This window comes from Psammomys obesus, unplaced genomic scaffold, assembly GCF_907164565.1.
Source record: "Psammomys obesus unplaced genomic scaffold, mPsaObe1.curated_primary_1811, whole genome shotgun sequence".
Lineage (NCBI taxonomy): Eukaryota > Metazoa > Chordata > Mammalia > Rodentia > Muridae > Psammomys > Psammomys obesus.
The window spans coordinates 26,937,234-26,949,132 of record NW_026596095.1 but is presented as its reverse complement, the minus strand read 5'-3'; positions in this window follow the sequence as shown (position 1 = coordinate 26,949,132).

Here is an 11,899-nt window from a genome sequence, read left to right as displayed (position 1 = left end):
AGTCACTTTATATCTACTTCTATTTTATTGATTATCCATTATGAATGTCAAATTTTATCAAACATTGGTACAAAAGTTACAGCTGGACTCAAGGATTCCTGATTAAAGATCTACAGCTAGAAATCTTACCAGTTTTATATAATCAGTACCCTGTTTATCTAGAAATTAGTAAGATCCATCGCAGGTGCTTGATGGATCAAACTCACAGTACCATGTATATCACACACATTTCATCACTGAACTTTATCTTCAGCCGTTTAATTACACACACACACACACATTCACACATACTTTTTTTTCTGGTCTCTAGTAGCAACAGAGAAAAATAGGTACACGCAAGAGAACAAAGCAGTTTCAAATAATTAAGCCCATTTGCAACTTAGAAGTGTGGGCTTGACGTAAGTAGTGACAATTGGCAAAAGGAAACGCTTCCCAGCTTTTTGGCTTTGGGCTTGCTTTCTGATAAAGATTTATTATGCTTGTAGCATCCTTTTCCCATGGATGTAGAAGGAATCGCTTGTGTCTGTATAAAAGTATCACCTGTCAATAAAAGCTAGTGAATGGCCTGTTAGGTGAGACAAGTAATAATGTGGTGGGAATTTTGGAGAGAAACAAAGAGAGGGAGAGAAACTGGGAAAGAGGCAGGAGATTCACCCTGGGATTCTGAAGAAGATGGATATATGAAACTGAGCAAAGGTAACCATGGCAGAACTACGAACAGAATAAATTGGATATTAGTTATGGAAAAGTCAGGGAAAATGCCTAGCTATATTGGCCTAGGCTTTTATAAATGTATTTAAACCTCAGAGTTGTTATTTCAGAAGTTAGGGTGTGGGAGGAAAACATGTATTTACACATAGATCCTGATTTTGCAAGTCGCACTTTTTATCTAGTACCAACATTTTAACAAAAACTTCAGATAATTCTTTTTGTTCAGATAGTGGAATCTTGACACTTGTATCTCTAAGAATTCCAGATTTCATTTAAAGCTTTACATTTTCACATGTCATGTTTTCCAATCATTTTTTGTGTTGAATCTGATTAGGGACCCTACCAATGTCCCTTCATAGTGCTTTGTACTGGTAATAAACTGGTAAAGAAGAGGTAGTTGATAGTTTGTTGTTATGTTCCGATGTCTTTAAGGTTAAGAATATTGCTTTGAACTTGTCAGGGGCAAGTTCTTTCACTGGACTGGATCATGATGTAAATGAGAGGAAATTTGATTGTGGTCTGTTTCAAAGCAGATTAGTAGTAGAAGAAGGGCAGAGAGAATTTCCTGTATCCTTCTGCAATTTTACATAAGCCAATGGGACATATAACAGGGTTGATGTCATCAACTCCATCAGAAGAAAAGAATTGGAATAAACTAAGACATATAGAAAATCTTCATAGAAAGGAAAAATCAGCATACATTTATTTGCATGGAACAAAAACTAACGTACAAATAATTGGAAAGGAAACAGGCAGCACAGAGTTGTACATTTTGAGATAAATCATTATAAGTAAATTGTCAAGTTTATCCACAAATATGTGAAGGCTCCCTCCCTCATCTCCTCCTAATCCCACCCTCCCTCCTCATTCCCCCTATGTCCCTCCCCTAGTCCACTGATAAGGGAGGTCCTCCTCCCCTACTATCTGACTCTAGCCTATGAAGTCTCATCAGAACTGTCTGGATCCTCTTTCTCTGTGGCATAGTTAGGCTACCTCAGCAGGAGGAGCTGGCCACTGAGTCCATGTCACAGACAGTCCCTGCTCCCCCTAGGAAACCCCCATGGAGACTGCATCTGAACAAGGGGTCTAGGTCCTCTCCATGCATAGTACTTGGTGACTCATCAGTTTCTGCCAGACCCAATGAGCCCAGATTTTTTGGCTCTGTTGGTTTCCTTGTGGAGCTTCTGTCCCCTCCAGGACTTTGTATCCCTCCCTTCTTCCGTAAGATTGCCTGCACTCAGCTCAATGTTTGGCTATGAGTCTCAGCATCTTCTGGGTGGGGTCTTTCAGAGGACCTCTGTTGAAGGCTCCTGTCCTGTTCCCTGTCTTCTCCTAATTCAGATGTCTCAGATGTCTGTGCTGTTTGCCAATCTGAATGAGATTTAAGCATCCGCCTCAGGTCCTCTTTATTGTTTAGGTTCTTTAGGTCTGTAGATGGCTGTCCTATATTATACGGCTAATATCCACTTATAAGTGAATGTATGCCATCCTTGTCTTTCTGTTTCTGGGTTACCGTACTCAAGAACTCAAGATGATCTCTTCTAGTCCCATCCATTTGCCTGCAAATTTCATGATTTTCTTGTTTTTAATTACTAAGTAGTATTCCATTGTGTAAATGTACCACGATTTCTGTATCAATCCTCTGTTGAGGGACATCTGGGTTGTTTCCATATTCTGGTTATTATGGGTAAAGCTGCTATGAACATAGTTGAGCAAATGTCCTTGTTGTATGGTGAGCATCTTTCATATATATGCCCAGGAGTGGTAGAGCTGGATCTTGATGTAGTACTATTTCTAATTTTCTGAGAGAGCACCAGATTAATTTCCAAAGTGGTTGTACAAGTTTACATTCCCACCAGCAGTGGAGGAGGGTTCCCCTTTCCTCACAACCTCTCCACCATGTGTTGTCACTTGAGGTTTTGGTCTTAGCCATTCTGATGGGTGTAAGGTAAATCACAGGGTTGTTTTGATTCGCATTTCCTGAATGGCTAAGGACACTGAGTATTTCTTTAAGTGTTTCTCTACCATTCGATAATCCTTTATTGAGAATTCTCTATTTAGCTCTGCATCCCATGTTTTAATTGGATTACTTAATTTGTTGCTGTTTAACTTCTTTTTTTAACTTTTATTAATTATACCTTATTCATTTGTATCCCTTTGTAAACCCCTTCCTCCTCCCATCCTAATCCCATCTTCCCTCCCCTTTCTTCACGAATGCCCCTCCCCATGTCCACTGATAGGGGAGGGTGCCCTCTCCTTCCTTCTGATCTTAGTCTTTCAGATTCATCAGAAGTGGCTGCATTGTCATCTTCTGTGGCCTGGTAAGGCTGTTCCCCACTCAGAGGGAGGTGATCAAAGAGCAGGCCAATCAGATTATGTCAGAGGCAGTCCCTCTTCTCATTACTATAGAACCCACTTGGACACTGAACTGCCATGGACTACATCTGTGCAAGGGTTCTAGGTTATCTCCATGCATGGTAATTGGTTGGAGTATGAGTCTCTGGAAAGATCCCTGTGTTCAAATTTTCTTGTTCTGTTGCTCTCCTTGTGGAGTTCCTGTCCTCTCCAGATCTTACTATTTCCCACTTCTTTCATAACTTTTTAAATTCTTTATATATTCTAGATATTAGCCCTCTGTCAGATATAGGGTTTGTGAAGAGCCTTTCCCAATCTTTAGGCTGTCATTTTGTTCTGATGACAGTGTCCTTTGCTTTACAGAAGCTTTTCAGTTTCATGAGGTCCCATATATTGATTGTTGTTCTTAGAGCCTGTGCTGTTAGTGTTCTGTTCAGGAAGTTGTCTCCTATGCCAATGAGGTCAAGGCTCTCTCCTACTTTTTCTTCTAACAGATTTAGTGTGTCTAGTTTTATGTTGAGGTCTGTGATCCACTTGGACTTTAGTTTTGTGCAGGGTGATAAATATGGATCTATTTGCATTTTTCTACATGTAGACATCCAGTTAGACCAGCACCACTGTATGGTTTGGGCTTCTTTGTCAAAAAATCAAGTATCTGTAGGTGTGTGGGTTTCTTTCTGATCTTCGATAGAATTGCATATCTTTTTTCTTTTCTTTTAAAATTACTATTGTTATTATTTTTAATTACAGTTTATTCACTTTGTATCCCACCTGTAGCTCCATGCCTCTTTCCCTCCCAATCCCATCCTCCCTCCCTCTTCTCCACCCATGCCCCTCTCCCAGTCCACTGATAGAGGAGACCTTCCTCCCCTTCCTTCTGATCCTAGTCTATCAGGCCTCATGAGAGAGGTGCAGCTTTACCAGGTCACAGAGGAAGACAATGCATAATTGCTTTTCTTAAAGATGAGAAAAGTTAAATATTCAAGAGTAACCAAAAAAGAGCCTTTTCTCCCTCTCTTTGTTTTATTTGTGTTCTCAGTAGATGGAAACATGCTTAGTAAGGTCAGTGTGTTACTCAAATGCCAATCTTTCTAGAAATACATTCAAGGTACACTGTAAATATTATTTACTAGATATCTGGCCATAAATTACAAGTAAGCTGATTCATAAACTTAGCCATAGGAAGGTAAAAATTAACAAGCAGGACCTATAACTCTCTTCAAGTTTCAAGTCTGTGATGCCCAGAATGTTCAATGGTATGCTAAACATACAGAGGAGAGCAGATTGCAAGCCTGGCCCATGGAGCTGAGTATTTGTTTGATGGTGGAACTGTTGCCTGAGGCTTTCAAATTCTCAAGCTCGCCATTGTCTTCTTTATTGCCTTGTATATTGTTCTACCTCAAGTAATTAAAAAAATAATAAAATAGATAACATTTGTACTGAAGACGAACTATGTAAACCAAGGCTATACATTAAAATCACTTTCTTATCAGTTATAGGAAAGAATAAAAATCATTGTGAAACAATGCTGAGGAAAAAAATCGAATAATAGAGAAGCAAACCTATAATTACATTCATTAATCTTATTTTCAACATTTGAAAATGAATTACAAAAAATATTAATGTCTAGATATTGCAATTTTTTGTTTCCCTAAAGGCTAACACACAGTCTCTCTTCTTCACTTATCGAATTTCTAATACTATAAAACTTCTCATTCCTCATAATGGTACATAGAAAAAAACACAACAATAACAAAAAAGATGATTCCTGCTGCTGACAAGAGCTTGGTCTATGTAATTAGGATTTAACATTGTGACCATCTACCAGTTGCTTCCTGTGTTTATGTGATTGAGGTTCCAGCCAAAGAAGCACATCAAGAATCAGAGATACAGCCCCTTTCCAGAGAAACCAGGGCAATTGACTGCTATTTTTCCTCCACAAGGATTACTCCTGCTCCAACATTAGAGACTCTGAAAAGAGAACTCTCTAACAAGCACATGATCTCTGCAAAGCACATGTTGGAAAGGAAACCAGAGGATCATGATTTCAAAGTGACTCAAACAGACCTTTTTACTACAAAGTGTCTTTTCAATTAGAATGCTGGAAATCAAACAGTGGGAAGATGTAAGGTAAGGCAGGAAGTCAAGGTAAGGCCAATCTCTCCCAAAGACTCCTTTTCACATTTAATTTGTCTCCTTGAAGAAACTTGGGGTGCCACAGAAACCAGTTCTCTACACCCACTCTGACTTTTTTTTCTTAGAATGTTCATCTGTGTATTCCTTCAAGTCTATAGAGAAGCAGCTATCAGTTTTTAAAAGCTTTTGTTTCCAAAAGGTAGTCTTTTCCCTCTCTCACTATTTATATATTCCAGTACAAGTGGGGACCCATCCCTAATCATGGAGAGATTAAATGAGGAGATCATTTGACAGTATCTGTATGCTGGAAACATGTACTAATGACCTTTATTACTAAAGACCTAGGCCTTTAGGCAATGAACCTAGACAACACTGATTAAGGAAGAAGCCTGCTGGGTTTTACAGCTATATAAAATCGAAGGAATCTTTGTGTTAATGGAAAGGGGTTGGGCAGAGAAAGAAATGTAAAAATGAATGAGCTATAAAAACAAAAAGGCTTTTCCTTCCTTTGTGCCACAATGTGAGAAAATGCATCCACAAATGTGAGTGTTCAGAAACAATCATGAACAGATATGTCCAGCTTAGCCTTTGTCAGGGAAGATCCCTTTTCAAAAGATACGCCAAATTGTGAGCATAGGCTTTTCTAAGAAAAAAAAAAAATTGTGTCATTGTTGACTAAGCACAATCCTCTCAGCTCCTGACCTGCCATGCCTAGTGAGTAAAGCCTTTACTGGTGACTGTCCGCAGCAGTTCTCTAAGTACTCGTTCTGATCCAGAGTGACCAGGTCCCATTGACACAGCACTTTTCACACATTACCCCCATTCCCTTTACCCTATCACACACACACTGTTCGAAATACTTCCTAAAGGTTCCGGGCAAAGTGTATTCAACCATCATTTTTCTATTACTTCTTTTCTTCTCTGTATCCTACAGGCTTAGTTATTATTACTGCTTCATATTTTGTTTCACAAAGATATCAAGACTTAAATGAACACCGTACCAAGCTACTCACTGAGTTTCAGCTTTGAAGATGGTCATATGTAGATGAGACAAGTTTTTGAGGTTCCATTAGAAATATATTTAGTTAAGATTACTTGAAGTTGAAAGAGTTTAAAGCACAACAAAAATAACCCGTGAAACCAGTTTTAATGAAACTAAAATCACTCCAAATTTAAATATCCCCCAGAAACAATAACTTTTGAGACTAGATTATATTACTAATTATTTTTTAAATATTGAGTCCAATATATATAGAATAGATATTTTACTCTTCTTTATTTAAAATGCACTTTGAGGTCCTAAAAAAAAAAATGGTTTAGACAGTAAGAGTCAGGGCTACTTCAGAGGATCTGCTCCTCTAGGTTCGATTCCAAGCACTCACATGGTAGCTCATAACCATTTCTAAGTCTAGTTTCAGAAGTTCTGACACCTTCTTTAGGTTGCCTCAGGCACACGTGGTGCACATATATGCAGACAAAGCACCTATATACATAAAATGATAAAAAAATGTTTAAAAATACAATGTGAGACTCTTCCATACCAAGTTGCAAACATGTTTTAATCGGTGGTACAATGTTGGGTTTACAGATATAATAATAGCTCAATAGACAGTCCAGATTAAAACAATCAGGGAAACTAATTATTTCAAAACCCAACAGCACAAGATTGACAAGCAAATATTAAATTCAAGCTCTTGGTTAGTATGGAAACTGGTTGTAAGAATAGATGAACGCCTCTCAGCTCTTAAATAAGATTATTATTTTTTTATTTTATCACTAATTAGAATGCTATTTATATGAAGAATAGGACATATAATTCAATCATAAGTCTGCTTTTTGTAACCATGTTACAATGTTATTGCACTTAAAAATTACAACTAAAACAAACTTTATTCTCTTCCTAATGATGTAATTGATTTCATTCATGCGTTCATTCAATGAATACTTATTAGAGAGTACTAAGTGTTACTAACACCATAGAAGACAATGGGAAGGTGTTTGGTCTCCTTGTACTTTATCTCCCAACAAAGCATGAAAACAAAAATGTTAGGAAAGAAGTTAGCAGACAGATGTGTCTGGACAGTTCCTAACAGTGGAACCCTCCCTCCCCCCCCCACACACACACTTTTGAGCAAAACCACAGTATGATGGTTTACCCTCTTCACGTGAGAGGAAACAGGAGAACATGTTGGTCTATGCCTCTTCTGTTTTCTTGCTTGAACCTACAAGCTAAGAGGATAGGTAAAATAGCCCTATATTCTCCATGTGGAAAGCCAGATTCTGTGACTACATTCTACAAACCAATCAGTAAACTGGCTGTAAGAAGCCGGATTCTTTCTGTGAGGCAATGGTCTGGATATTCAACTACGCAAACTCAAACATGATCTTGAGTGTTCATGCACCAAATTCAAGTTAGGTATGAAGAGTAGATCTATGTGCCATGGTGCCTAAAAATTACAGCAGCACTTGGAAGGGCTGCTCTGTGGCCACTCAGTTCTGTCAACCACCTCAACCCTCAAGTCAATCTTAAGAAGTTAACACCATTTTTTTTTTTTTGGCTATTTTTAGGAAAGGAAATTGAGGCACAAAAAAAAACTAATGCAAAGTCAAATACTCTGCCAGTTAATGGTATTGGTTCTGGGTTATAGGTCTCAGAAGTTTATCCATTCTTCTCAACAGTAAACAATGCCTCTTCAGCTCTTCGGCTCTGTTACATGTTTTCTTTTTTTTTTTTTCAATAAAAAATATAATAATAATTAGTATACCTAACAGACTCGAGGGTAATCACAAATTATTCGAGTATTTTGCATCCATGCTCTCGTACAATTACTTCAACTTTGTCTTGGGAACACTGTTTCTTTGTCAAAGGCTAGATGTCAATATATTGGATCTGTATATAGGATCGTAGAGCCCGACTTGCCTGGAAATGATTTACTGGCTTTCTCCCCAGCTGGCTCTGTGAAATTAGCTACTTCTTAAGAGGCCAATGCCAACAAGTTACTGAAAGGGGCAGGGTCATCCACACAGATCTGATACCTACCAGTAACCCCTGCAGCTTGACAATGGACTCTTGCCCAGCTGGGTGTCACAGTAGCTTCCCTGTCTTGGGAAATTCTTAGACTGTGGCCTGATGAAAACACTCAAACAGAACTAGCTATGTTTAGATTTTCAAAACACAGATAAAAATGTTGTGCTGTTTCTAGTCCCTAAACTTCTGTTAACGTATTATGCAGCAACTGAAAATTAATAAAGACCAGAGCGATGTCTAGATTCCGGCAGTAGAGAAGAGGGGACCACATATTTGATCAAATAAACTCTTCCCTACTAATGTCTCATCTTGTGTAACGTGAGAAACTTTATGAAACTGGATGGGCCATTCCCTTCCCAGAGCTGTTAAGGTGGAACTCCAGAATATGGAAATGCTTTCTGATGTCTCTGGCTCCACAGCTGTGCAGCTCAGCCTGTGATAATGTATAATCTCTTTCTCACCTCCTGTCTCTCAAAGCAACACCCTTTCCAAAAGTGGCCATCAAAAGCTGTTATGTCATGTTCTCTGACTCTGGAGAAGACATGCTCACCAAAAGTGGAAACATGACTATCAGCTCAAATTCAGTGGAATTTCTTTGGTATTTTTGCCTTCATATTTTCTGTTAGTTTGGAAGTCTGCACACAGTCACACACAACAGAAATAGCATTTAAAAACTCAATCTAGTGGTCACATGCCTGTGGCCAGTGTGAGGCAGTGGTTCTCTTGTCAGATTCCTTGTAGTTCATAAACTACCTTCTCACCCTTTAGTCACTGAATGAATGCTTGTTTAATAAACAAAATAAATGAAGGAGTCAATTTATTGATTTCCTTTATAGTGAAGATGTCTAGAGAGCAGCCAGCATTGAGAAGGAAAACACAAAAGAGAATGGCAAGGTTAAACAAAGTAGAGATTGCTGAGAGCAAACTGCCCCCGTGTTTAAGGTGACCGCTACGAGCACACTTAACCAAATCCACATGCTAACATCCCTTCAGCATTCCGAACAGGCCTAAAGTCAGAACATCTGCTCAACGTGCCGTGATAATTTCTGTTAAAAAAAAAAAAATACATCCACAGAATGTTTGGTTCTGTTGCTCCCCTTGTGGAGCTCCTGTTCCCTCCAGGTCTTTCTATCTCCCCTCTCTTTCATAAGATTCCCTGCACTCTTCCCAAAGTTTGGCTATGAATCTCAGCATATGTTTTGAAAACCTGCTGGGTGGAGTCCTTCAGAGGCCCTCTATGGTAGGCTCCTGACCTGTTCCGTTTTCTCCCTCTTCCGATGTCTGTCTCATTTGTCTTTCTGAATGAAAATTGAGCATCTTACCCAGGGTCCTCCTTCTTGATTAGCTTCCTTAGGCATACAGATTTTAGTATGATTATCTTAGTGTCCAACAGGGTTCCCAATAATAGGAACCCAGGAATAGTTCCCAGGAATAGGGACTGTCTCTGACATGAACTCATGGGCTAGCTCTTTGATCACCTCCACCTCCACCTGGTAAGGGGAGCAGCCTTACCAGTCCAGAGAGGAAGACAAAGATGGCAGTCCTAATGAGACCTGATAGACTAGGGTCGGAGGGAAGGGGAGGAGGACCTCCCCTATCATTGAACTGGAGGAGGAGCATGGGGGAGAAGAGGGAGAGAGGGTGGGATTGGGAGGGGATGGGGGAGAGGGCTACTGGAATACAAAGTGAATAAACTGTAATTAACAAAAATAAAATTAAGATTTAAAAAAGGAAAAATGCATCCCCTTTCCCTTGCATTTCACTGGCCAGTGCTATCTGATCAGTGGCTGGGTTAAGAATAAAACTGGTAAAATTAAAAATGTCAAATAGGATACCATGATCCTTTATGCATAAAGACAATTACATTCCTTAAATATTTTCTTCTGATTTTTATTGTAAGAAGGTGGTTTGGGCATCATTAGCTTAATGTGAAGGAGACCATATGAGGATTTCAGTCTAGCACAAAATAAAGGACAATCTGTGTGCTGAAATAAATCCCCTTTGCAAAGCTAATAAATCCTTTAAAAATGAAATTTGGATGCATGCCACTCCCCAAGTCCACTGATAGGGGAGGTTTTCCTCTTCTTTCTGATCTTAGTGGCATGCATGCAGAAAGGGGAGGGAGGGTGGGATCGGGATCGGGAGGGGAGGAGGGAGGGGCTTATGGGGGGATGCAAAATGAATAAAGTGTAATTAATAAAAAGAAAGAAAGAAAGAAAGAAAGAAAGAAAGAAAGAAAGAAAGAAAGAAAGAAAGAAAGAAAGAAAGAAATGAATATCCAAGGAAAATCCATTGTGTTGGAGATTTTCATCAACAAACAAGAAGGAGGGACGTTGACACAAGGTCTCGCTGGCCATGTTTTGAAGCTGGGGTTTTCAGACTGGAGCTTAAATGTCCCCCAAACTATGTGCTTGATTAGAGCTGGTGGATCCTTAAGAAACTGAGCTTAATGTCAAGCTTGGATCATGGGTGCTGTGTTTCCCAAGAGAGCTGTGGCTCCTGCCTCTGCATCTTTCACTCATCAGTGTTCTGGCTACCATGTGAATGGTTTCATGCCACTTCACAATCCCAAACATTTGTAGTGTCTTGATACCCAGAGGCTGAGTGAGGAGTCCTGTAGATTGGTGACCTCCCAAACTGTGACCCAAAATAAATTTTTGTCTTATTAACTTGTTCATAATAGGAAAGCCAACACAGGGTGCATATGTGTGTGTTTATTTTCCATTATATATTCATTGTTGTGGTCTTCCTTCTCATCTCTCTCTGTGTTGGTCTCTGTTTCTCTGTCTGTCTGTCTGTCTCTGTGTCTGTCTCTGTCGCATCTGGGCTCCAGTCTGAAAACCCCAGTTTTGAAGTGTGGCTGGCAAGACTTCGTGTTAGTGTCTTTCTTTCTTTCTTTCTTGTTTGTTGATGAAAATCTCTAGTACAGTGGATTTTCCTTGGATATTTATTTTTAATTTATCTAACTGATTTAGTTAAAAAAATGAAATTTGGTTAATTTATAATCTTGTTCTTAATAACAAAATATTTACGGATGTTTTGTGCTATAGGCTAAGAAGAAATGATATTATTAATACTTGATTGTGAGGTCTGATGAGGTTTACAATCTCCAAGTGACAGCCTGGATTTAACATCAACTACTGAAGATAGCCACAATGGAACTTGCTCCCATGTGCTTGGTCGGGTTGGTATTCTGTGCTCTGCAGTTCCCATTTCAGAATTTCATGTATTTGATATAAGGTTATGAAAAGTTTTCTTAGCACTAAGAAGGTCAAGTTCACATTATTAATCTTGATCGTATTTACACGCTGTTATTGTTTTTTTCCTCCCACAGACTTGGTTATTTTTTATTTTCTTTGTGAAAACACCCACTATAACACAATGGCCCAAGACAAAGAGAGTCATTCTGGGTTATAAATCTCTGCTAGCCACTCCTTGTGCTGGATTTTGAAGTCTGAACCCCTTGTCATCACAGCACTGAGAATTCATGGCTTCCCTAGCACCGATATGGTTCTCTTGAGTATGACTATCTACATGCCTGAACTGTTCCTCAAAATTGTCTCCCTGCTTATTTCAGGTTTTAAGCAAAGACAGATTTTAGTCTCAGCAATCTACAAGTAGAATCTTTCATTCAAAGCAGTGGACCTTGCCCACATGAAGGCACTGTTA